This window comes from Neopsephotus bourkii, unplaced genomic scaffold (assembly GCF_033783945.1).
Source record: "Neopsephotus bourkii isolate Nb327-2 ecotype Australia unplaced genomic scaffold, CSIRO-AGI_Nbou_v1 NB_114, whole genome shotgun sequence".
Taxonomy (NCBI): Eukaryota; Metazoa; Chordata; class Aves; order Psittaciformes; family Psittacidae; genus Neopsephotus; species Neopsephotus bourkii.
Genome location: NW_026900631.1, coordinates 48654 through 76347, shown reverse-complemented (window position 1 = coordinate 76347; position 27694 = coordinate 48654). Strand labels below are relative to the sequence as shown.

The window sequence follows — 27694 nt, the reverse complement described above, 5'->3', positions numbered from 1 at the left end:
TGGGCATAAATCATGTTAACTGGAAAACAAAAGCAAAGCAGACCTGCTCAAATATTCTGTCAGTCTGCTGTTATGTTTCTTGTAGAGTACAGCTTTAAAAAAAAATCCATATTTTATTCAAATGCTGTTTGAAGTACTGCCTTTCCCCTTCTGCAACCCTCCAGTTCCAGTGATCAGTATAGACATGTCCCCCTTTGAAGCGGTCTATACTTAATTACCATTTTGAAATTCCAAGCACAGCTCCACATAGAAATTTACACTGAGATTCCTTCCTTCTCTTGTGAGGCTCATCAGTTCAGACTCTATTTTGAGTCCAGGTCTTGCTTATTAGCTTTCATCCAAACTTTATTATATGAAACCAAATTTTTCTTAATTCAGAAAGCATTAAGTAGCATGATATTCTGATCCTGACAATGAGCAACTTTGTTCTGATCTCTTTCTCTAAGTATCCTTTGCAGAAATGTCATCTTTGCAAATGAGCGCAAATAGTTTGTGCTAGTTAATTTTCTACCTAATGAACATGCAAACTTGAGACCATATTCCTGACATAAACTGGGTTTTAAATGTATGAGAAATCTGCTATCGGCTTGCACACATGCCTTTTCATTACTTACCTTATACAGATTTAAGTTCATTTTGGGTACTGAGTGTAAAGTGGTTTATATTCATGTAGTTGGCAAGGTCAGCATGACAGGTACAGTTCCTCACACTGCTTATTCATACGGCTTTCTGCACCCAGCACAAAATGTGTAGTAGAGGCTTTGGGATATGCTCGGGAGTCTTCCGACCTGGTGGTAATCTTCAAGGTATGCTGAAATAACTGCAGGCCATTTTTAGAGGCAAGTCTGCTCCCTTCTCACTGCTCCTGAGGTTTCTGCTGAGTAAAAGCATTTTACACTGGAGAAATGAGGCTTCTATTAATAAAAAATATATAAGCCCTGGATGCTTTAGTGCAATGGAAAGAGGCTCCCATGTGCCTCCAAATTCTTGACTCATTGAGGCTGTCAGTTCTGAAATGAAGCCATCCATTTGATTTACATGAGCAGGGAAAAAGTTGTCTGATAACTTTATTTTTTTTAGTGGATGCTGCCTGAAGCTGGCTATCAACTAGGGCATATTAGAGAGCCTCATCCCTTACTCCTAATCTCCAAGCTGTATAGTTGCTTTCTGAATCATTCCACATGCAATATATTTAGTATTTTGGTCTGTTATAAATTCTCAATCCTTGTTTTCAAGTGAAAAAGCCACTTTAATTTTCTTCTTGTTTTAATACTCAGAATTTTAAAGATTTAAATAGCTACTTGTTGATAACTGCTGTATTTTTTTGGTAATGTCTACACTTAAATACAGAGGGTAAATGCTGTTCTCTTTCACTTTGTTGTTTATGAGACTTGAAAATTGTTCCTTAAATACACTGTAAATGAAATAATAAATACAAACCAGTTACGTTTTTGGAGAGAATGTTGATAATTCCTAATAATCTCGTTATGTAAAAATTACATCTTGGTCTAAAACTCCGAAGTTGAACCTAATTCTGGCAAGTCATCAACCAGGCAATGCAGAAGTTAGATTTTAGCTGTTTCTAACAAACTAAGGGAGAGTTAGCAATAAAGTAGTACTAAAATCATTATAAACTCTGTTTGTAGAGGGGATTGCAGGGAAATGTCAAAGACTTGTACAGATGGATGGGCTAATAGTAGTTGGACTCCATGGATAACAGTAGGTAGAAGTTATACTTGTAGCTCTGTGGCTGGCTCAAAACTAGCAGAAGAGTGTGGAAGTTCTCAACTGAAACTCTATTGATATGACTGGTTTGGGTGAATAATTAACGAAATATGTGAAGAAAATTACTACAACCCCAAACTCTCAGAGAGAAGTTATGCTATTCCTAGGCACATAGTGCTCAAAAGCACTTAAAGCCAACAAAACCCCCTGTAATAAAGCTGACAGATGCCTCCAGATGCTTCCAGCCATAAGGCTTTTGGAATAGGAAAAAACCCATTTCTACCTTGTGCTTCCATGATGCCAGTCCCTGTATCTCCAGGACAGACCCTGCTTTTCATAGTTTAAGATCTTTTTGTCTGTTTTTTCAAGGTTGACAGATGAGACAATTGCTGTGACTGTCATTTCCAGGTAATGGAAGTTACCCTTGCATCTTACTGCTTTAAGTGACTTCTCCAAGAGAGTGGTTTTCTTTCATAACCTACGTGACTTACAACCAGCTACTCATCAGCTTCATCTTTACTGCCTTGATATCACGAGCCAGCATACATCTGTCCCATTAGCTAGGTGTTCCAGCTGACACTTTGCTGCTCAAACTTATAAAGCAGTATACAGATAGAAGAACAGCTGTACTGAACAGCTAAAGGTAGCTGAAGGCAGCAGTGTTCTGCAGGCAGGCAAACTGCTGTTGCCAGCCTTTTCAGATGGCAAATTCAGTTCATGCTACCAGTGACAGAGAGAACATGTTAGAAGAATGGGGCCAAGAGCTGCTGTGAGGATTGGACTGAAATCAATGGGTCTCTTCCAGGGCAGGATATGAACCTCTCCTAGCTTGGTGTAGCGCTACAGGGGAAGCAACAGATACCTTTTGTTCTTAAAGTTCTGGGGACAAATTGTGTAGTTAACTGTTAATTTGACTTGTATGTGCCCATGTTTCTCTGTTCTCAGATTTATTAATAGCTTTGTTTCTCTTCCTCCCCCCCCCTTTGTTCCCCAAAATTGGTTGGAAAAGGGGAAGGGGGGGGGGAAGAATCTATCTTGACAAAGGAATTTCTAAAACTCGTCTTCAGCTTTTCCTGTGCAAAAAGCATGATCAGTCAAGACTGGGCAGAACTTCATGCCAGCACAAACAAAATGCTGCACTTGGATGCAGAATGTTGCATGTGACAGCAGTCTTTGCAACACATGCATGTGACTAGTGAATCAGCAGTACCTAGATAGCAGACTGTAGCGACGTCATGGGGTTTCTTAAAACTGCATGTCCTATGGGGAGATTCATGAATTAGGATATTTCAGTGTTTTAAGGCTGTTTCTAACATGGAAAAAAACAGGCACAGGTTTTGCATGTTGAGATGGTCAGTAAGTTTGCCATGTTAACTGTGAACTTCCGTGTACAGCAGTTGATACACACAACCCCACTGCCTATTAAGACTTTCTATTTCAGAAGTTAAGTGTATTTGCATGTATCTCTGTGCTGCCCCTGTCTCTTAATATGCTGGATTTGTTCTGCTTATACATTTTTCAGGGAAAACAGATGTAACTGGCTAAAGACCCTTACTTTTTCTGCTTCTTTGAAATCCATTTTGGATTGCCTGGGATGTGTGAAGTTAGATATTGCAAAACATTCTTCCAAGCTGTGACAGTGAATGTCTGATAATCTTAAATCTCCAGTGATTGCACAGATTAAACTAGCAAAATCCCTCAACAAATACTGTGATTTCTCTCAAGTTGATAACAAAGTTAAGTCAACTTCTTATGTATGACAGGCTGCTTTGGGGAATTTTGCCTCTTTTTGGCTTTTCTTTTAAGGAGGGCAGTAAGTTTGGGGTATTTTATTATTACTATTCCCAGCCTATATCTTTGCCAGATGTCGTGGCTTAAGCCTGATGATGATGTTTGGTCTCTCTGCTCTTCTGTAATGTTACTCTGGTTCTTTGGCCAGTTCACCCTCTTCAAGTCCTTTCCTTCTCAGTACATTTGTACAAAAGGCCAAAAAAACAGATTTACTTTCAAATGCATAACACTTCCTAATGCACACTTCCATCAATACTGGTTGGTTGTCTGAGCCCCTCACATTAAGAGCAAGTTGAGATTCTGCTTTGTCATGAGTATTTTCATTTTTATCTGACTGATGTCTACCTAGTTCTACTTACTCTTGTGGCCATGTTGAAAGACTGTGCTGTAGTTGGCATCCCAGTTCTGGTTGTCTCCTGCTGACTTTCCATCACAAATTCACAGCGATGTCTGAGCTCCTGGCTGTCAAGCCACATGTTTGATGCAGAGAGGTGGTCTCCAAATTGGTGTCTGTTTTGTTCTGCATAGGTAGTAATGTGGGGGACTTCATCAAATCAGGTGCTCAGAATCTGACGGCATACTTGTGCGCAAATAGTGGCAGTGGTTGGGCTAAAACCCTATACATAATGTAGTAAAGACATCACTGTAGCTAAAACTCTATGATTCCTTCCTTGACAAGAACCTGTAGCATAGCCTCCATTCAGTTACACTGAGATTTAGGATTTTTCGTGTGTTGAAGCATGTGAAAATAGCAGGGCTCACTTCAGCTATGGAACTTTCATTGTTTGGACTGTTTCTATCTCCTGTATGAAGACAGGCTGAGAAAGTTGGGGTTGTTCAGCCTGGAGAAGAGAAGACTGCGTGGAGACCCTGTAGGAGCTTCCAGTATGTGAAGGGGGCCTATAGGCATGCTGGAGAGAGAGACTCTTCCATTAGGGACTATAGCAATAATCCAGGGGGTAACAGGTTAAAACTTAAACAAGGGAAGTTTAGATTGGATATAAGGAAGAAGTTGTTTACTGTGAGGGCGGTGAGGCACCGGCACAGGCTGCCCAAAGAAGTGGTGAATGCTCCATCCCTGGCAGTGCTCAGGGCCAGGCTGGACAGAACCTTGGGTGGCATGGTCTTGTGCAAGGTGTTCCTGACCATGGTAGGGGGTTGGAACTGGATGATCTTAAGGTCCTTTCCAACCCTAACCATGCTATGTTTCTGTAGCTGTTGCTTTACAAAGTAGTTTAAAAAGGAGCACTTTCTGTGGCATGTCAAGGCAATGTTCTGTTTGATTACATCATGAATGATTAGGAAATTTGTTTATATTATCAGCAATAATATTGGTATATAAGCTTTGCAATTTATTTCTTTAGTGGTGAATACTTTTTTATGCAGATACTTTAGAACTGTGTATTGAAAAATGACTAAAGACTTATCTGCTTCATGTTTTCCTAACTTTGCTACTGCAAACATGACACATGTAGATACCCAAGCTGAATTCCAGCACGACCTGCTAGCAGGCAGGAGGATTTCTGCTTCAGTGCTGCAGTTCATTAAAGAGCTGTAAACAGAAATGCTGCAAAAGTTTACTGTGGGCATATGAGGAGAGATTTCTGATAACCTCAAGGCTGCCTCCCAAATGATCTTATTAATTGTGTGAGTAATCCGGGGAAAATCAGCAGGGTTGCTTTGACTTCTGCCCTCTGAGGTTGCAGTTTTTACAGCTTGGAGCAGCTATTAGTAACTATAGCTCTTGAAGTGCAATTTTAAAAACCCCAGGAAATATGTTCCTGTTTTTCTTTCTGATGCTGCTGCAACTGACAACTCCTCTTCCTTTACCCCCTAATGCAGTGTGCCGCTGTTCCTGGAAACCTGTTTGGAGTGTTATAATGAAGTTTTTCACTTGCCTGAAGTACATCAAATCAAACACATGAGCCTGGTTTCCAGTGGAGACTTCATTCTGCATTCAGTCAGCTGTTTCTCATGAGTCACACTGGCTGGGTAAGGAAGGAAAGGGTTTCTTTGTGCGGGCTCAGGGAATTCATGGTTTTAAGTCATTCTGTACTAGGAATGCTGCTGTTACAGTTGTCAGCTCATTTGTGTTCAAAGTGACTAAGCCATGACCAGAAGGTGCCATCTTTTCTAACTGCTAATGACAATTAAAGCATTGATTAAAATTTAGATTGTAGGAAATCTGGACGTAGTGTCATGTGTTGTGGTGATGGATGGAAGAAAAATGCAATAAGTATTTGTATCTTTTTTTGGTGAATGCATTCTCTTTTTTTTAATCTAATTTGGAGTTGATTGTTTGGTTTTTTTTCAGTTTCCCTTTCAGAATTATTTTCAGCATCACCAAAATCTTACTTTGATGAGAAACTCAAAAAGCTATTTCAAATTGCTTTTCTCCTTACACAGCACCTTTCAGAGTGGCATCATTCTGCCTAGAGCTGGGCTATCACCTCTTTTTAGGTACCTTTCTGCTCCTGTTCCATTTTGCTTCTGCTCTTCAGAGTTGACGTAACACAGTCTGTGTTGGAGAGGGAAAGATTCATGAGAATATCAGGCATTTAACTGTTTGGAACAGCTTGTATCTGTGGCCTGTTCTGGATGTTACTTATATACAGAACTGCTAACTAACTAAATATATGTATTTTTTTTCCTATTTTAAGACTGTTCTTTACTGTGCAAATGAACCTTGGCTGTTCTTTAGAACTTCTTTTGTAGCTTAAGGATGCTGTTCACTGTTAGCAACATATTTCTTTGATGCACATCCACGTGACTTTGGCACTACTATAGTTTTCCATCATAACTAGCTGCCTTACTTCTTTGCTTTTAAGTCAGATTTGGTTAAAGTATATCTTTTAAACCAGATAAATGGGAAAACACAGAATTTGGTAGAACAAAATGTTTTTGAAAAAGTTTGACCCAGTCTCCAGTAGTGTTTAACCTTTTGTGACTGCAGTTAAGAGATTATGGAAAGGTCAGACTTCTTTCAGCTTTTTAAAGCTTTCTGGTAATTACTAGTTCTGAAGCCAGCAACTGTGTTACCTGGGGCATCTGGAAGAGAGGAGATTTAGATCACTCATTAGGCAGAAATTCTTCCCTGTGAGGGTGCTGAGGCACTGGCACAGGGTGCCCAGAGAAGCTGTGGCTGCCCCATCCCTGGCAGTGTTCAAGGCCAGGTTAGACGGGGCTTGGAGCAACCTGCTCTAGTGGAAGGTGTCTTTGCCCATAGCAGGGGGTTGGAAATAGATGATATTTAAGGTCCCTTCCAACCTAAACCATTCTATGATTATGTGATTGTAGTGATAAAACTTATATTTGGAAATATTTTCCATTGTTTGGTTTCTGTTAAGCCTAAAAATACTAGTCCCATTATAACCCTGAAAAGTTGTCATATTCATTATAGCTGGTTAGTATTGGTTTCATTAACAGCTTAGAAAAATGTCAAAATACAGTAATGCCATTAGGAAGCACGGGTTTTTTTCTTCGTACAGTTTTGATAAGAACAACTACCTTCTATAGCTTGCTCATGAACTAGGTAAATTGAGAGTCCATATCTGATTTTGCTTTTCCTGCTAGTTTTCTTTCACTTTTCTGTCATTGTACTTCAAGATACTAACAATGTCTTAATTTCTGACTTCAGGCAAATGCATAGTAACCAACGTGTTGTATTTACATCCCAGAAACAGGCCACAGGAAACATGCCACCCACTCTATTATATACAGTATGTGTAGTATGGCTGTTGATGGTATTAAGGTTTATTCTCCTTTTTGTTTCTCACTACTTCTAGTTAAAAGAATATGAAGTCAAGCTTATAAAATAGTTTCTTAAATACTGGTAGAAACATGTTAGAGTATGTGGCAATTCCGAATTCATACAGCACACCTTGGCTTACCTGTTTTGTAAGCTGGTTTAATGATACATGCGGGGTTTAGATAATCAGAAGAGAGAGCATTTGAAGTGTTTCATTAATATTAGTTGTTTAGAATTCTGATGCTCTTGACTTACCACAGATCCCATTGCAGATGGGGTTGGGTAATATGCCCTCATCCCTTCAGGAAGCATGTAGGATAGGCCTCTAACTGTTCAGCTAAGAGTTTTAAATGGTAAAAGAATTGTTCTTTTTCAAATTCTTTTTCCTTCTTGCAACTTTTAAAGCAGCTTTTATAGATACAAAAAGAAGTTAAAGGAAAAGAAGTGCCTACAACTTGTCAGTATCCACAGTTATTTTCCAGGGGTTTAAAGTTCTAGCGCGGTTTTTTAGTGTTTTCTTTTGTAAAGATAGGGGCTTTGGTGCTAAATAGCTGGTGCTTGTTCAGTGGTCTTTTGAGACTTTAAGGTAGTTGGCTGAAGTGCAACTGTATTGTTAATTACCAGTAAGAATCATTTAAAAAGGGTTTTCTGAAATATTTCCTTGGTGAAGTCAGTCTGTAAAAACAAATTAATGACAACTCTGAATATTACAGTTTCTCGCTAATCTCATGAACAAAATTTCTGATTTTGTTTTCCAGCTGTTTCCCTTAGGAGATAAATAGCTTTGAAATAATGTCAGCCTGAATTGGAAAACTCATCTTTATGGTGCCTGACACTTGAGGGTTGTGGGAGGTGCAGATGTGCAGGTCAGTGCAATGGTTAAAAGGTGAAACTGGGTTAATGGAGTCTGTAGAACCTGTGTGCCCACAGAAACCTCTTGGTTATATGTTAAAACTGTCCTGCACATCTAAACTTGCAGTGATGAATAGTGTTTATGCTGATAGGTATTTCACACAGCAAGACTGCCTACAGGACAGAGGCTGACATTTCTCCTTTCCTATCTAGACTGCTGCTTCTGGAAATTAATCTTCTGGGTTTCTGGTTCTGCTGATTCAGAACATTTTGTAATTAAGAAAAATCAGTAAAAGAGGAGATAAATACCAAAATTGAGTCAGAAGATAAGAAAGAAGCAAAAGTCCATATAAAAGACAGAGAAATGGTGGTGTAACTGGAGCATAAAGAGTTACTGATAGACTGGCAAAGCTGTGTGTAATGGGTTTGGTAGTAACAACCAAACCTTTTGAATTATTTTTTTTCCTGTTTTTATAGGAATTATGAACTATTTGTAATTCTATTTCTATCTTAGACTGAAAAGCAGATTTTGGCAGTCTCTGCTTTCTTTTTTTTTTTTTTTTTCTGCTTTCCCTGTGTAGCGTTCCAAGTTGGATAATGAGGAGCTGTGCATCCCCACTGTGCAGAAAACTGTTCTTATTTGAAGTTGCATTATATTCCTCTGTCAATTACTACATACACTTGTACAGATTCTTACAGAATTCTGCAATATATGGGGATGATGATCTCATTCAGATTCTTATCCCCCAAGTTTTCAGCAGCCAGAAGGGGGAAATCCCGTTTTATCAGATGAAGTATACACACAAAGGAATGTTTGCTTTGATAACAAAAGAGGCTCAGTGCTCAAAAAGATTTTTCTGGAAGGATTTCCTTCTAGTTAGAGTACATAATTTGACAACTTTAAAATAAAGACTACTATAATGATACTTTTCTTCACAGCTTCAGCTAGAGATAGCATGATCAATGGCTTTAGCAGGTTTTAATTGGCCTTCTGGCTGTTCTGGTGCAATAGGAGGAATAAATGCCTTAGCAACAGATTTCTGTTAAGTAGGAGAATTTGAACTCAGTCTGTGCTTACAAAACAAAGAAGAAAAGGAAAACTGCTTTTGTCTCGGATCACTCCACAGTATCTTCTGTGTTTGCATTTCCTTTAAATTTACTGTGGCTTCTTAGACTATGTGGTTGATTTGATAAATAAATAGTATATGGAGCATTTATCTTGTTGATACTTTGCTGAATGCATGTGATGCCAGCAAAGACCAAGCTGGTTTTTCCCTTTGCTACATATTAGTGGCTAAGTTCTCCCTGTGGAGACTCCAGAACATTCACTAGCCATAAAACCAGCACTTAATTCCCTTTTTCATGTTGCTTAATGCTTGCATTTTGTTCGTCTTTCCTTAGGTTTTTTGATTAAGCTTTTACTGATTCCTTATCTATAATGGCAGTCTAATTTTTTGGAAGATAAACTGAAGTGGCATATACAGTGAAATAGCTTTTCAACAGCTTAGTGCTAAAAGCTTCCAGATAGAGATGCAATTTAATCACATCTGTGCTTTATGACAAATGTAGATCTGCTGTTTCCTAAGGAATGTTTATTAATACCTTTAATGTTTATCATTGTGCATGAGGAGGGTATGTGCATAATCTCTCTGTGTTAGAAAGCCCCTTCAATTTAAATTTATTAAAGATTACTTTACCCTGTCATGACCAAAGTGTCCCCTAAATCCAGTTCCCTCCCGTGAAAGCGTGAGAATTTCTCCACTACTTGGGGTCTGTGCAAATCATCTGCACTACAAAAGAACCCTGGCTCCTTCCATGTTGGGAATCTGGGAAGGGTAAATATTTAGAAGTGCTGGCATAACAATAGCAGAGGTAGAAGGAAATTAAAAGTTTGGGATCCAATACAGAGACATGTTTGGCTTAAACTGGTGAGTGGAAAGAAAAATAAAAGCTTTTTAGTGATTTGGTCAAAGGTTCCAATTTCGTTTTTGGATTAAGGAATAAGCAGAACTGTTTGATGTAGAATAAATTACCCAGTTTCACAGACAAGAAGTCTCAGTTTTGCGAAGGTGGCCTTTTTAGTTCTTGTTTAGGTGTTTTGCTTATTCTGCCAGACTGGACTATGTTGTTCAGTCAGTTTATGACAGGTTGCAGGAACTGGTATTTCACTGAGCAAAGATTAGCACTGTGAAGGGAACAAGTCTTTTTACGGAAGACTACTGCTGGTATGAGAACGTCTTGAATGTAAAGGTTAGAGGCTCCAGGTTGGATGCATATGTAAAGTAAACCAAAATTAAGACCATGGCATAGAAATTGATTTCATTATAGAAATGCTGGTGTATAGGTTGCTATATAGTTTACTCCATAAAAGATTCTTTTGTAGAATCTCTTGGAGAACTTCCAGCATCTGTTGTTTGCAACAGCTGTTAGATATTGAGCAGAAAAAGATGTGTCTGTCCTCAGAATAGTAAGGAAAATGTATTCTTTATCTTGATAAATTCAGTTCAGGTTGAGTAACTCTTCGGATATTAAAACCAGTTTTCCTCATGGATTTCACTTATATTTGGGAGATTTTTTGGCACTATGTTCAAATACCTAAGTGTGGATGTTCCAAAGACTGAAGTAGTTTCTGCCAAAATTTGCCGTGTGACTTATGAGCCTATCTAAAGACCATTATAGTAATTTAAGCTGATACTTGGCTTGTGTTTATGCAAGATATCTCCAAATAATCCTTTAACTTCATTTTGAACAGTGCTTTGTTCTTCAGAGAGAAACCATATAGAGTTGACTGAAGAAAGGGAGCTGTGCTTTTGCAATGAATTTCAGTGTTTTGAAAGTTGATTTTTTCTTTTTAATCCCATTTAAAAGTTAAACCCCCAAATTCTGCATTCCATTGTAGAAGGAAATAGTTTCTCTCCACGGCATTTACCTTCACAGGTAGGAGACCCTGCTGGGTAGCCTTATCTGATGCCTCAGGGCTCTCGGCTCACTCTCAGCTTGCTCTATGGGTCATCTGAAAAGGCAAGTTTCCAGTTAGTTCTATTGGAAGGCTGTCAAACTTTACCATCCCCATCATGTTTTAATAGTGGTGGGGGTTTTTTTGTTACCCTTCATATAATTTTGATTTTTATGGTTTCCAGATGGTAGGTAATTCAGCACAGCCCTTGATGCAGTTTGGATTCCAGATCACCTAGTGTCTCACAGCCTGGCAGAAACTTCAGATTTAGGTAACAGTTGCTGCAAAGGGACCCACAGAACATATGAACTATAGTGAAATGTATGAGTGAAATATAGGGTAAGAGTATTTGAGATAATTTAGACCACTCCAGCACTTCAGTGCCTGAGTTTTCTGGTGAATTTCTCAGTATTTTGGTTACCCACCTATGTGAATATTAGTTATCTTGGAGTTTCATTTGTGGGGTGACAAACACTTCAGTATTTAAGTGCCTGTCCCCTCTTCACTTACTCTTACTGAGAGTACTCTGCAAATTCAAACAATTCAAATAAAATCTTATTTCAATAAGATTATCTATTCAACCTTACATATCTGAAGAGGTAAACCCAGTTCAGAGGTAACTGAACAATGCAGTCTTACTCTGTAGCACAGTGATACGGGAGCTGGCACAGCAGAGAAGAGGTGTTTGCCAGCATTGTTCTGAAGCAGATGTGCCCAGCACAAAAGGTGATACTGAATCTCGCAGTTGATAAATCAAGCACTTTTTTTACAGCGTTTTACATCATTGTCTGTTACTGGTAAAATAAATCATAACAGAGCACAGCTTAAATCTATTTAAGGCTTGTGGGACTATGAGAACTTTGGTAGGTACAGTACTACAGTACAGTACGGTACAGTACTACTGAACATGGCTCAGTTTTGACCAGTGCCACCCATGGAAGATTCATCAAGACCATTTTGTGGGATGTTCCATTTCTCCCCCAGTAATTTGGCAATAGCACCATTTTACCAGTCTGTTCCTTATGAACCAGCAGAATTAAAGGTGTTTATTTTACCCTGTTTAAAAATAGAGATTTCAAAATGTTTTTAGCTAGGGTAGAGAGTCATTACTTGTAGAAGTTCTTAAAGTAGCATCTGACAAGTTCTTAAAGCAGCATCTGACAAGTTCTCAAAGTAACATCTGACAAAGTAGATCAGAGCTTAAGGAGGGATAACAGGCATGAAGGCCCTGGATGCATGGGGAGGAGTGGAGAAAGCCTGGCCAAAGCTCCTTGCTCCAGTCCAAGCAGCAAGGTGTACTGGGTGTTACAGAGCAGAGGCTATGCCCAGCACAGGTTTTGCATGTCCCAGTGTCCTAGTGCCTCTGCAATAGCAGTGAAGAAGCATCTACAAATGCCTTGCAATACTTTCATGTAATTGCTGGACAGTTGATAACTCTGAAGAAAGGAAGACTTGGATTTTATGCTGAAATCCGTCTGAAGGATTTCAAGCTCAGGTTTTTCACCAAGCAGTGGTCTCTTAACTGCTCAACTGTTCACTGTATTGGGATCAAGGGCATCTGTTGTACAACTAGGAACACAAACTTTACAGGACCAGAGTGAGGGAAAGCACAAGCAAGAGAAACAGGACTTTGTAATGCAGTGATGAGGTCACTTACCTGGGAGGGGGGAAACACAGGCTGTACTTCGAGGACTGTGTATTTTACATTAAACAGTACAAGAGTTTATTAGCAGTTTTGGAAGCTTAAACAGAACTAAACATAGCCTATAAAGTAGTGGCTTAAGCAATTTCTGTCTAAGGTTCTTTGTAAATAATTGAGTGAAGCTTTAAAATGACAGTAATAAGCGTGGAACGAAAGTAAGATTTTTGTGCATGTAGTTTCTTGTTTGGTGGTGGTTTGGTTTGTTTTTCTTTTCCCCAGATCCTTGATATTCGTGAAATTGGTTAATTTCATATCAGAATTTTGCATGGTGAAAGCTTCTATTTAATCGTATTTTAAGCCTCTGGTTGATCTTAGTTTAAATGCGCTCATCCAGCTAGGGTTTATGTACTTGCCAGAAATAATTCTTGGTTTGTGTTACAGTTTTAAGAGAAATGAGCATATTGAAAGTCAATAGAAATTCTCCATCCACATCTGTGCATATAAAAGGTTGATGCAATAGTGATGCATGCCAGCAGTCGTGTGCTGCTCAGTTTATAACTTTGAAGTGAAGAAAATGCAAATGAATTGTACTTTAGTGCCTGACTAAATTTAGGGTATTAAACCAGGTTCTTTATTGTGTTTACCTCTAATTGTGATGGTTTAAAAAACTCACTTATTATTAGCTAAATTTACAATGGCAGTTTTAGGTTTCTAGGAAGCTCTAGTGACCTCTGTAAAGGGGTAATTCAGTGAACCTGTCACTAATAATTTCATTCTGTAGCTAACAGTAATGGGTTTAATCCAGAAATTATGAGCTGGGCCCCCCTTTCCTGAGGGAAGTATTTCTTTCCATCTTTAAATGCAAGGGGGGGTGAGTAGTAAATTTAACAGGACCTGGCTGTTCTTTTATATTTGAAGTCAGGAGGCTTTGCTAAGTACTGTGCAGAATGCGGTATTACACAGCACGGTTTTCCTTGCTTTCCCTCCATCTGAAGGCAGCCACATTTCTCCCATGTCATTTGAATGGAGTACAGCTTTGTTTGCTGTTGCTCATGTGTTTACCCGCACCTTGCAAGCTAGCCCATGGTGGCTGTATGTTTTAGATGTGCTCTGTGCACAAGGAGCATCGCTGTTCCAGTCATGCTCTGACTGAACAGTATTGATGGCTCTGCTCAGTCTTTCCAGTAGCCGTGCAAGTAGGTTAGTAATGCAGTACTTGTGAAGAAAGTCATAAAAGATAATGGCATTGTGGAAGTATTGACTTGTTTAGCTCTGAAAGAAGTGCAGTCATTCACCAACAAAGCAAGAAACCTGGGAAAGTGCCTTCAATGGCTTTACCAATTGTACCCCGCTATGTTTTAGTATTGAATTAGAATGCTAATCACCGAGTTCTTCTCCATCTTGTCCTAATGAAAGAAGTTCCTGTATGTAGGGGACTGGCATTTCAGTTTGTAAGCATTTCAAACACAGCCCTTTGTTTCTGCTTTGGGTATTTCGTGAGAATTCTAAACTAGCTCAGCAATAACTTCTTTTATAGTAAACTTGCACCAAGAGATTATGCATCATGCTTATCCCTTTGATTTGCAGTTTACATTTTTAGTTACATTCTGTGTAGTATGTTTTTTTCTTAAGCACATTTTTAATAACTTTCTACTTTGTGCTAGCATCAACTCTAAAGCCTATTGCTTTTACAGTATGTTATAATATACACATTATGCACATACACTCTCCTAAACAGGGTGAAGTCATCAGTGCCTCTAAAGGAAGCACATCTCCACATGCCTGCTGGTTATTCTTGCCTGTTATGGTGGCCATCCTTCAGCCAGCAAACAAGCTTGTGCAGGTATGTGGTGAGCTGAAGTTGGGAAATTTTATTGGGATTAAAACTAATGTATGAGGAGGAAGTGTGTGGGTGAGCGTTTTAGCACATGTTCGCGTGACAACACACTTGCCTCTTAAAATTATCGCCTAGCTTTGAAATTCCTTGTCCTCTGACCTCGGCCAAGCATTCCAGGTTCCTTTCTCTTCCTTCTTCCCTGCCCCCTTCCCCTTGAAATGCGCAGCTTGCTCTCACTTCTGGCTTGTAATATGCTAGTAACCAAGGAGCTGAGGGTCACCAGTTTCCACACACCATGCACAAATACTGCTATTGCTGCTCCTGCCCCACATCTCTCACTCAGTTGTACGGGAAAGGCAGGAAGAGCAGTGGTGGATATTAGTCTTTTCTAGTGCCTAGCAATAACCTTGTATGCATTTGGCTTTGAGTATTGTCACCAGATCCATGGTATACTTTTTTGTTCACTGTGAGGAAAAAAGTGTAGCAGATACATCATGCAAGCATGAAGAGCCAGTCATCCAAAATTGATTGGGATGCTTTCCTCAAGGTTAGCTTATTTTTGCCTTATCTTTGTCTCTACAGCAAACTCTTTGGGGAAGATTTTTTTGCTGGTAGATTTACATCAAAGTTGTTTTGGAAATGGCATATGCAAGGATGAATATCTTCTGACAAACAGAACAATCTATCTGTGGATGCTTTTTGCTTTCAATAGCAGATTGGGCTGCAAGTTCTTGCTGGGAAGGTCAGTATCTTATGTGTGCATTGCTCATTAAAGTAGTATTTGGCTGGTGACTGTTAAATACTGTAGACTAAACAAGGCTGTTCTGTTAAATAAGATTTAAAATAGTAAAAAGAATATTCAGCTTTTAATATCTGAACACTGCCATAAAGGTTCAATGGCCTGGTAGTAAAGCGATTTCTTAGCTTTATTGAAATTAGCAGCGCCCATGCCCTGGAACAGGTACATGGCCCAATTAAGTGAGCTGGAAGGGAGGGAATTGCAAAGGGACCAAACCTTTCTCCCAGCCATGGAATGGCTGTGCAGCTGCTGCAGCCTCAGGGCTGCCAGAAGCCTTCTGCAGCTGCTTTATGCCTGTCCCTGATACAGAGGTGGTTTACTGGTGCTAACTCTGCAGCTGGGGTGCTGCTGGCATCTACCCAGGCACTCATTTTGCCAGGATATGAAAAAGTATCTTCATGGTTTTACTCTGTAATGACCTAAAGTGACTAGTGTTCTCTCAGTTCCCATAGCCTGGTTTCCTGTGCAGACTGGTATCAGTCCTGCTGCTTCAGAGTCCTGGAATGCTTCGTGATCCACAAATCCTGTGTATGGAAAGAAACTGTACTCCTAAATACATTACAAGCACATGAGCCTCTTCAGATTCCTTAATTTTATGTGAAGAGGGTTACCTGATACTACAGTTCACGTGACCAGTAGAGAACGAAGTCATGTTCCAACAAATCTCCTAGAAACAGCATGTATGGGACATACAAAATAGGTAGGCTGTAGTGATAGGAAAAAAAAATTATTGTCTGACTGAATTTGCTACATACATTACAGACTATAACAGAAGTAATCTGATTGAGGTCTGGTCTTGAATTTGATCTTTAAGTAGCTATCCAACTGTACTTACTGAATGTAAATCTCAAGTGGTACCATCGCATTTGAAGCGCCTTCAAGTACACAGTCTTAGACATTTGGTCAATACTGGACATCTTCAATATAAAACTTTGGTTTGTTAAATGGACGTCATGCAGAGAAATACTATATCTAGGTTTGTAATACAACTGTAATGCAGTTTCTGTATCTGCTTTTCCAAAGGTTGTTTTAATTTGAGAACTGATCAGGAAGGTATAGAGCTGCAGTTTGGTACTAACGAGAATATAGCTCAGAAGTGTGTGGCAGAAAATGCCAAATCAGGTTTTTGAGAAAATACACTTCAGTATCTGTAGGCATAATACAAAAAGGGTAGTGATAGTGTTAAACACCAAAACCAAACATGATGGGAATGCTGCGTAGGTGTTTAATAGCTTAGACTTGTCTCAAGGTTTTTGACTTAGACTAGCACATAAACCAGACACTTATCAAGCTTACTTTAGCAAAGAACTTTGGAAATGATGTGACTTGCTTATGAGAGGCAATAACTGTAGTTTAGTCTAAACAGTGTGAAATCAGAAGGTCCAGAGAAATCTGCTGTCTTCTAAGGCCATGGAGGTTGGTGCTCTGAAAGGTCTGGTTCTCGGTTTATCTGAATGTATGAGAAATTCCCAAGCTCGCATCTGTTTGCTAAGAGACAGCTAGAAAAGATTGACTTCCCATTGCAGGAGCTGTGTTTGGGTAACCCTCTGGCAGGCAGGCAGCCTAGTGAGCAAACATTGAGTTTGGGCTCAAATAGCATTTTCTCTTGCCTTGTCCGTCAGGCCCTCCTTAGAGTGTCAGGAAAGCTCACACCAAATAAGAGCTCTTCTGTGGGCTCTAGCATTGCTTGTTTACTCCAAACACTTAGATCTTTCTTTTTCTGAAGAAAAAAAAAGATTAGCTTTGGTGCTTATTTCACTTTCCTAACGAGGAAATGTGAAGGTGTGGTATGAGTTGTGCACAAAAGGGGGGAAGCTCTTTAATGCATTATTTGAAGGTTTAAAGCAGTTAATTTTGAAAATCCTTTAGGAAAATGAATAATGAAGCAGCTGCTAGGGGGCTTTCTCCTGTTACTTTTACTAAGCCAAAGGAATCGCACTAGGTTGAAGGCTGAACTTGCAATAGGTAGAACAAATGCCTCAGAACTACAGTTATTGCTTAATTTGCTCTTAAAAGACTAGCAAAAGCCTTCTGCTTTCTTCGCTGTGAACATGAATGAAATGAACAACAAAATGAATGGTTTCCTGATGCGTGCAACATAAATGTTTATTTTGCACATAACTGTTTATATTGCAAACATACTATATGGCAATATTTACACAGTTGCAATAAACATTGATGTTACATTATTAATTTCCCTGAAATGAGGTGCAAAACAATGGTCCCTACCTTAAAAGTTATTGATAACTTAGTGTTTTCAAAGAATCTCTTACATTTCAAGACTTTGTTCTTGAGCTGTGAATATGAATCTGAAAAACTGACTTTTTCTTTGCTTCTCTGTTTGAAATAAACAGTGGTAGTCGTGTTTTCTGGACTGTTGCTATATGAACTCCTCCAGATGATGGGAGTAATGCCATTCTTTACTGTTTGATTACAGACAAGTTAATATAGTTGTTCCTATGTCAATGTGCATTTCTCCTTTACTTGGAAGAAAAATAGACTGCAATAGTTGTGTTCACTGTAACGTCAGGATGGTGGTTGTAATTTAAGTGCTGGTGTTGTGCAAGTGATGGAATTACTGGTTTTTATGTCACTTGTTTATTTTACGCTCAGATAAAGCATTCTGTTAGTTTTTCCCTCTGGTCAGTCTGGACTATTTTACAAGTGACATTATACATGTGTGCGCTTACATAAGATATACTTAAGTGTAGTTAATTCATAGTGGAAAAGGTACACCTGTGAGAAAGGAATGTGAATGAGAAAATGTAACTGTGTGTAAACATGTTTATGCAGCTGCATTTTAATGTAACTTATTGGAGCGCTGGGTTTGGAGAAGAATAAAACTGCTACAACTGAAGACAAGCTATTAAATGTTCCTTCAGAACATCGTGAGCTGTGGCTAAATCAGAAGTAGAGATCTTCAATTCTGCTTCCACGTTTATTTTTACTTTTAACAAGTTTTCTTCATATTAATATCTGAAAACTGGTTTAGATGCTAATAAAACCATCTTAACTTTCCATATTATTTAGCAGAGTATCACATCTGGATTTTCTCTGGTTTTCATGATGAATACGTAACTTTTTATTTTAGCAATGTAAATAATTGCTTCCAATGTGGGAGATTTTTATTAAACTTAATAGCTTTTTGAGTCTTATATGGGACTTGAGTTACTATGGAGCCTCAAGATACGTATTTCAATTCAGAATACATGTGCTTTGGAAACGTGGAAAATAAAAGTTGACTCTGTCAGATCTTCACTGAAAAGAAATCATTAAATTGATGTTAGTATTTCTGTTGTGTAAGTAGGTAAACCAAGATGGTCTTATATTTCATACAACTCAACCCTCACATGACCTGGTTTAAACCTCAGTGAAAAAACTTAGACAAATACTGCTGGAGTGTGTCTCTTCAGTTGGGGGAGAAGACTGGAAAATATCACTATTGTACTTAGAGCTTTTTAAACAATCAATAAAGGAAGAAGTTTAGAATCCTGATGTAGTTGTTTGCAATATCATAGTGAACTTGCTCTTTAATTGCACTTGGGACTGAGAGGCCATTGTTCTAGGCACTTCATGGACAATAAAAGACCCTCTTTGCCCTCCAAAATTGATTTCTGTGCTTTGACTTTCAGTGATATTTAAGATGACATGACCTTAAACATCCAGTTTCCAGAATATTAAAAGAATATGTTGGTATCTGTTTTATTGAATGTAGCATGGAGAGTTAAAATTTCCCAATTGCATGCCAGGAGTCCTCTGTTTATCTAAAAAACTCCAAATAGAGCATGATCAGCAATTGTGTCTTAACATTTCCCCTCTTACTAGTGCTGGAGGAGACTGCTCTGTAAGGCTTAAAGCTTTTTTCAGCCTCACTGCAGACTTAACTCTCAGCATTTCTTGAGGCTATCCGCTAGGAAAGATTTTGTGATAAAGTCTGTATGAGTAGAAACAAGTATTTCTGGACCCAAGAGCACCATAGAGGCACTTGGCTATCTCTTGAAGAATTATCAGGTGTGACACAGTCAGTGGTGGTCTAGACTTAGCAATCTCTGATGGATCAAACTGAGTCAGTCTAATGAGCTTCCTCAATACTGTGCTCCTGGCATGTCCCATGTACTGCTAGAATCTGGAGGATCCCACTATGGGCCCTGTGTGCCCCTGAATAATTAAAGTAGCTGCCACTATCTCAGTATTACCTGAAGTGCAGCACAAAAGTACACTGTAGTGCAAAAAGCAGTAAATAAGTGGTTGGTCCTTACCATGTTTCTCCTACTGCATTATTTGTTTTACATGTCATTTGGTAAATTTCCTACTGTGAGTATGGCACTCTAGCAGCTAAGATGCAGTAGAGAATATTGCATCCAAGGAAAAACCACCAGTCAGGAAATTCTGTAGGTGGATAGGAATTGTAATAAAAATTCAATGTAGCTATAAAACGTGCCATGTACAGAACTCATTCTGTCATTTTAACCTCTCATTAGCTCTTTACTTATAGTCCATATTCCCTCATGCTCCCCATTGCATTACAGTTCAGCAGAACTTCTGCAGCACCTCTGGTACCCTGACTGGCCTTCAAGGGTTTCAAAAGCCTCTGCGCTTTTCCCCTGAGCACTTGAATAGTACTTCAGCATCAATGTCCTAGAGCACCCAAACCTGTCACCAGCTCTCCTATTAGTGTCCAACACTGTCAGAGTCCTTCAGCTTCTTCTAAATCTCTCTTTCTTCTTAAAAGACACTGCTGTGACAAGAAGAATCTGTGATTAACATCATGTTAAGCTCCAAGAGTCCGAGCCAAGAAACGGCTCAGAGAACATTACGCTGATGTAATTGGAAGGGTGGTAGCTTGGGAGCAGCTCTTGAAGATGGGCAGCCAAAGTTTGCAGAAGTGGTTGGCTCTTGATAGCATGGCTTGGGGTAACTCCAGTTTAGGAAAGGCTAATGAATGGATCATGGCCAAGAACTGCATTTCTTGATACCTTGCTTAAAGAAAGAGAATAGTCAGACTTCATACACTACAACAGAGTATGTCAGCTGTGCTTTGTAAATATGAATATAAGCTTCAGTTTTTTGGTCTCATCTTCTTAAACCATGACAATATTACACAAACTGATTTACTTGGATATCTGACTTAGTTATTGTACTCTATGATTCTATAACAGGTGTTTTGGGTTCCCCCCTAAGGATTGTGTTATAGAATTCTGTGAGCTATATTAGTATTTTTACTACTACTTGGTTTTATTAAGTATACTATGAAAAATATTTTAAAATCTCAGTTAAAAAGCTGCTTATTGTCAGAAGTTGATAAAAGATGCTTTGCCCGTTTCTCTAAGTTCAAAGGATTCCTCTTTGATCAGAGCATGCAGAGTACTTTTGCCCAGAGTAGCATGTCTCTCTTCAAGGCTTTGAAGTTCAAATCACAAACTTTTAAGTAATCACTGAAACCTAAAAGTAATAATTAATCTTCACAGTGGTCAAATTTTATTCTGCTCATTTCCTCTTTAATGCCTAGTGAAGCTTTGAGAGTTTGTTTTCTTTATGATAGAAATACTGTCTCTTGGAAAATGCATTGCTAGATCCCAAGGTAGGTGGAACTTTTTGGTGGATCAGGGATTGTATTGACTTAAGCCAAGGCTGAATTAGTAACGCAGCTGTTGTGCAGATTCTCTGCACATGTGCATTTCCAGGTGGTAGACAGAGCAGAGTGTTAACTATCTTTTTGAGGCTTCTACAGATGATTTGACGTCCTGATCTGCCTTGAATCAGCCTAAATTCTTCCATTTGTTTCCACCTTCCCCTTGTTCCTGTACCTGTGCTCCATGTGCTGCAGTGCTCAGTCCTATTTCCTGATCAGTTACAAATAAAGAAGTCAGTATTTGACTGATATTGCTGGAGATAAACAGTGGGATAAGTAGCAACATTCAAAGTTGAATGAAGGGGGTGTCCAAACCGGGAGTGTGCCAGGGGGACACTGGACTGAGAGGACAGACGCTAGCATGGGGAAGTGGTTTCTCAGCACTCGCAGTGCTGAGACTGTCCCTTAGATACTGAAAGGCAATAATTCACACAAATCTATAATGCAAATACATGATACATTATAAAATTTGCACAGGAGTCATTTTATTAAGCATAACCTATGATTTTATATCATACATTCATTTTACTATTATCCAGTAAGTTAATGTGCTAAAATAGAGAAATACTATTTTGGGCAGTGCATATAACCTGAGATCTTTAATAGACTCTAATCCTTTAGATTTTGCTAGCCCTTTTCCTCCTAGGGATCAAAGCAGTGAGATATATGCCTCTTGTCACCTCTTTGAGGTGGTCAGTAAATAGAAGTGATGCAGTACCTGTTACACAGGCACATTTACAGATTTAACAAGTACTTTTATTAGTAGATAGGTTTTTCAGATATATGTAGAGTTTGTGTCTTTGGAAAAGTAGCTTTGAGATTATTGTTGTGACACTTCGGGGCTTATTCTGTGTTTCAGCTGTTCGGAAAGCGAGTATCAAAATGTAGTCCTGCTTCCATTTTGAGTTATGGTTGAACGTTATCTGCTTTGTAGTATTGCTGTTTGTTCAGTGAATGTATGTGAGTTTCTTGTGTAAGAACTGTGGGATGGAAAGCAAGGTTTCTGTTAGAGAGCCTATCAGTGTTAGAAAAATGTTGTTCTAGGGAGGATGCCGATGGTATGTGGGAGGTGGAGACAGGGCAGCTGATGCCTGGAAAAGTGACATTTTCCAGTTGAAGCTAAGTGGGAAAGGCAGGGAACAGTGGTATAATAATGTTTCCCCTTAGATGTGGAGAAGCAGCACAGTCCTTCACCACCTGTTAGAGACCAGATCCAGTAAGCAGGAAGAGCTGCTGTGTGTAAAAACTTAGACCAGAGTCAGGATGAATAATTCTAAGGTCACGCCAAGGGAAACAGAGTTCCCTTTGGTAAGACTTTTTTTGCTTTACAAGGAGTAAGGATGCATGTAGATGAGAGATTCCTTTTGCTACAAGTTCATCCTGACCCTGAAATCAGAGCTGTGTGTTTTAGCAGAGGGGAAAGAGAGCTCTTCTGAAAAGCTAGTCCCAGGTGGGTTATGAGCTGCTTCAGATCTGGTTTATAAGATGTGCCCCAGGAAGATGCCAGTTCTGAGGTTTGCATACGCAGAGCTGAGGAAGAAAACAGGAGTCGGCTCCCAGAGCACGAAGCTTGTGAGCGTGTTCCTTTAGCAGTTCCTTTGAGCATACCCTGGCAGAGGCAGGCTGAAAGCAGCTTGTAGCATTTCCCCTGCTAATAGTTTTATAAGTTCCTCATAATACAGCTTTGTGAGCAGAGTGAGGACAGCGTTCTCCACCTTAACACTGAGCTCTTCCAAAACTCAACCTGTCGCTTTATTTCTGGGGTCCTATTATTGAGGGTTCACATATCCCCAGACTTCAGCAATCTCTTGTTTCATTTTGCCTTGTAAGTGACCAGGCAGTTTTCAGCTTTTTGCGTGTAGTAATTCAGTTTGTGTGTATAAAGCCTTTAGGAAGATGCATCTGAGGAGTGTATGGATATGTTTACTTTGGGACTACCAGGTTCTCAAGTGCTTGAGTGTGAAGGAAGCTCAATAAAAGGCATGTAAGGTACAAATATCTGAAAACCTGGTGGGGGAAAAGCCTATTTGTGTCAACTAATTTTCTGTGTTGCTGTTGGAGTATCAGAGGCATTCTGTAAGAAATGCCTGATAACCAAAGGATGAAGTAAGAGGTTGGGGCTGGGGGACAAGACGTTGCCAGGAACTAATGAGGCCCGAGGTGAGTTTGAACGCTCTAAATGACACTTGGTGCTGTTTTCAGTGTCCCGCCTTCCTCAGCCCTTTGTATTTCACAAGCGCTGGTGGCGAGGTGCTGCCGCTTGCTTGCGCTTTCCGCCCAAGGATGCGCGGTGAAGCAGGGGCATGGTGAGTGGCAGGGGGCGCGGGCAGAGCGCGGCGCTCATCTCCACATCAGCCTCAACCCGAGCGGATCAAAGAGGGCTGGAACCGAGGGCGGGGAGCGCCCCGGGGCTCCCGCATCAGTGGGGAGGAGTCGGCGGGGCGCTGCCAGCTCCCTGACCTGCCGCGGGGAGAGGCGGGCTCGGCTTGTTTCGGCTCGGCTCGGCTCGGCTGGGCTCAGCTCAGCGCTCCCCGCTCGGCGCCGGAGTTGGGCAAGCGGCGAAGCGAGCGCGGCTGCCGGTGGCTGCGGGAAGAGCGGGCAGCTCCCCCCCCGTCAGTGAGTGGGGATACCTGGATGAGGAGGGGGCTGCTTTCTCCCTCGAGCTGATCATCTCTGGTAAGCGTGGAGAGCTAGGTTCGTTGTGTTGGATCATCTCAAATCTGGCCGTGCGCTCCCGTGCTGTGCTTTAGGTTACAGCTGCAGCAGCTCGGGCTTTCAGCGAGCGTTAGCGCGGAGGTTTAACACTGTTGTGTACCTTCGATTTATGTACACTGAAATGTTACTTTGTAATGCAAGGAGGGTCCTGGGCTTGTAAAAGACTGCAGCTGGGTAGAAATGCCGGAGAGCTTAGCGCAGGACCCTCCTAGCGCTGAAGAGCCTGGTGAGAAAGAAAAACACCCCCCGGGGTGCCAAGCCAGCTATTTCAACAGATGTGCTATTATTCAAGTGGTGTATTAAGTTTATCTTTTGGCTCAGCAGACGGGAGACGTAAAACCTACATGGGACATGAAGCGGGAGGGAAAAAAAATCAGTTATGGCATGTTTAGCTTTCGAAGAAAATGATTGTTGGGCTGCTCGTGTAAACTGCTCTGCTGTGTCTTCTGTAGCTCAAGGTGAAGAACGCTCTGCTTACCAGCTAGGTGTGAGCTGCCTGATGTGCGCCCGCGTTCCCACCAAGAGCTTTGCTTGTTTAAGATACAGTAGTTGCAAAATGGTTATGGCTCTATTAAAATGCGAAGAAAAAAGTGCAATTATCAGTAACAGGTTCTTTAAAGAGGTTCAAATGTAGCGTTTGGATTTGGACAGAAAACAGAAATCTGATTCTAAACAGATGGTCCAGAGGTTTCTTAACCTCTTTGATAAGGCTGATATGGCCAGGATGATAGTGGGTATAGCTGGAGCTGTGTCCTCAAGAAGTGCTTGTGTGTCCCTCTACAACTGTAATACTTCAGATGTTAATCCCGCAGCGTGATGAAGTCAAGGTCTGTGGAACTTTTAATACGAATAACTCCTTTTACATCCAGTAAGAGACATATTTTGGTGTCGTGTCCCCCCCCCCCCCCCCCCCCCGTGTGAGCAGGATTAGGGCTATTTTGGACCCGAATATTTGCAATTACAGAGACTTAAATGCCTTTCATATGGTAATGGAAAGGCAGCAAGTTGTGTAAATAAGATTTAGTGTGATGACAGTCACAGTTGTAAGAAATGTTTGGGGTGTTTTTTAACAGCTTTCCATGCTCTTAAACTGTGCCGAGATATACCTGCTCCAAAGAGACATGCATGTTATTTCTTGTAGTATGTTTTGTTCCAATCATTTCTGCTGTAGCTGTATCTCATTCAGAGTATTTGATGCTCTTTTTGTTCTTTTTTTTCCTTTCCATTTTGCCCACGTATAGAGATGCCTTTTCATAGTATTTTAGGCTGGTACAAAACTTCCGGAAGAGGATTTTCAGGGCTCCTTGTTGTTGCTTCTATCTATAGTTTAATTACTTACTGGCAATTCTGACTTTGAAAAGACTTTGTAGTTAAAGCACTGCTATTGATTTCTTTAGTCAAAGCCCTGCAAATGGTCTGCTGTTGTTTTACTGGTTGTGCCAGAAGCAACTTTAGCTTAAAAGCAAAGCAAAATCTATTTCTGACGTTCTGTTTTCCCCACCCTTCTCAGTCTTTCCCGGCTCCCTCACCTCACAGCTGCTGCTGGTAGGTCAGTTCATGTGCCAGTTTTTGGCAGCGCTGGTGCCCGTCTGCAGCGTGAGCTGTGGTCCTGGCATGGTGACATGTGGAAACTCCCTCTCACAGGAACTGCAATTCCCCAGCAAGCCTGCGACACAGGAAATGAACTCATGTTGTCTGGGGTGCAGGATGGGGCAGCTGCTCAAGTTCTGAGGCTGCTCAGAAGGATAGAGGGGCTGCAACACCTCTTGAAACTCTTGGTACAAAATGAAGGAGGGGGGGAAATTCCTCTTCTGCAAACCTCTTCTGCTTCTTAATTGTCTCCTAACTACTAGTGTGTGGTGCAAGTACTTAGACTGCTGAAAATCTGCTAGTTAATAGGGTGACATCAGTTGGGAAAATGAGTATTTATGGACTGTGCAGAAAATAAACTGACCTTAGTGGCATTTCTCAAAAACAGAAGCTACATTTCAGCAGTCCTCAAAGCAAAATGGCTGCATTAATAATAATTAATATCAGGTAAACTTGTGTGCTGATGAAGTAAGAATTCTAGAATCTTCCTGGAGGTGAAATACACATATTTAAAACACACTGTAATACCTGAAAAAGAAATGGAAAGGGCAGGGGAGGCTTGTTCTGGTAGGTGACTGTATTTTGTGTAGTGAAAGCTTTTCAGGGAAGACCCAGTTGTTAAGAGCTGAGATGGAAAAGCAAGAACCCGGCTATTGAGAGAAACCAAGCACCGCATATGAACACATAGGGGTAAGAGCTAGAGAATTTGAAAAATGCCTAGCTGAGAGCCAAAATGGAGCTCAACAACCATAAAACATGAAAAAGCTGTTTGACCATTGCAGTGATAGATAACTAGACGTCTCCCATAAAACCCAGTATCAACCACCAGGCACCACCTGCTACTCCTGCGAGCACTGAGAAATAGCAAAGATGCAAAGAATTTCGGTGATGTGAAGGAGGAGAAAACCCTCCTTAAGAGTGGCTGTGCACTGGTTGGCACAGCAAACAGCCCAGAGAGGATTTAACCGAGTTTACACACTGAGACCATTTGCCACAATGAAAAGCTTCAGCGTCTTAAGGGACTACAAGGCCATTATAATATTTCATCTGGAAGGAGACTTAATAGGTAGCACTGGGATTGTTAAGTGTTGCTTATTTCAAGAATGCACTACTTTTAGAATCCAGCTGGTTTAGATGAACTTTTGACATGAAAAGACTTTTGTTACTTCAGACATCATGTTCATCTCAGAACCATGACAGGTCTGGAGAGCTGGTTCAGCTGGCTGAGTGGCATGATGCTTTAGGATAGCATTTTAAATGAAATGTGAGTTTTGTCCTCTATTAAATGGTAAATGTAAAGTCTGATAACCAGCTGAGGTTTGGTTTAGTGCAAGGTATAGATTTTTGTTTGTTTGCTTTCTTATATCGTAAACAGACCCCTCAGCGGTTAGCTGTTCTCTGTCATCTTCAAAGATCTATAGATTATCTGTACTAATACGCTAGTTTATACTAAATTTCCACTACATCATTCCCTCTTGAATTCACACTTCAATGAGTTGCAGTTGCAGGCCTTATGAGTCCAGATGGAATTTGTTGAACCAATGGGGTTTTAATCTTTCAGTTGCAGCGAGAGGACCAGGTGAACTTAATCCAAGTCTAAGAAGAACAGGCTAGTTGGGGAACACCAAATCCTACATAGTTTCAGTGTGGCACAGCATTACTTAATTTGCTGAAGTGGATGGCAGATGTCTGCTGGGTAAGCCGTGTTCATTGTTGGCCCTACAAACAATAGGGGGATTACTCCATGAAACCATTGCCTCTGCAGACCAAGGTAATTTCCAGATATTACACTTCTCCAAGCTGCTGTTTTGAACCGTGTGGCTAAAGTGCATTCTTAGCAGTTACGCTTGACAAGCATGAAGTAACTAAAGATGATTCTGGTTTCCTTAGCAGTCCAGCGGGCATCATTTCTAAATAGATGTTAATGTTTGAAATGCCTTGTGTCTAGCTAGAGACGTGGCTACTTAAGTGTGATGTATTAAACATGTAGGTGAGTACTCTCATTGTTTTTAAACTTCTGTTAAGTAGGGCTGCCTATATTAAACCCTGTATTATTTACAGCCTCATTATTCAGAATACCTGTCCACTGCTTCAAAGCCTTCAGGTAGAAATTGGTATAAGCCTGAAAACTCTCACTCAATTGGGAGTTTGCTGTTCCCAGTTGGAGAACAGCAAATACTAACGCAGTCTGAGGAATGCAGCAAAAATAAATGTCAACACTGAAAGAATTCAGAATTCTCAAAGGCTGTGTTTTCAAAGATTCTTATTTTTAGATGTTTTTCATCATGTTTTTTCATGAGGAGCAAATTCTTTGATTCCCCACATCCATGTGTTATTAAAATCTGTGCTTTTACTTGTTGCATTTTAACCAGCTTATTTGTGCATCCTCTAGAGGAGGGATTCTCAG

General features: G+C 40.2%; 1 protein-coding gene across 4 annotated transcripts in view; it reads left to right on the top strand.

Moving 5' to 3' along the window:
• Nucleotides 1-27694, top strand: part of DISP1 (dispatched RND transporter family member 1) — an 86757-nt gene that overhangs the window by 24167 nt on the left and 34896 nt on the right. The window contains exon 1 of one of the 4 annotated variants that reach the window (XM_061364940.1): nucleotides 23501-23658. The exons of 2 other annotated variants lie outside the window; for them this stretch is intronic. The gene's annotated coding sequence lies outside the window, so the exon portion shown is untranslated. Of the gene's footprint in view, nucleotides 1-23500; nucleotides 23677-27694 lie in introns of those variants that run through there. One more of the 4 variants, XM_061364949.1, reaches the window with a different exon arrangement.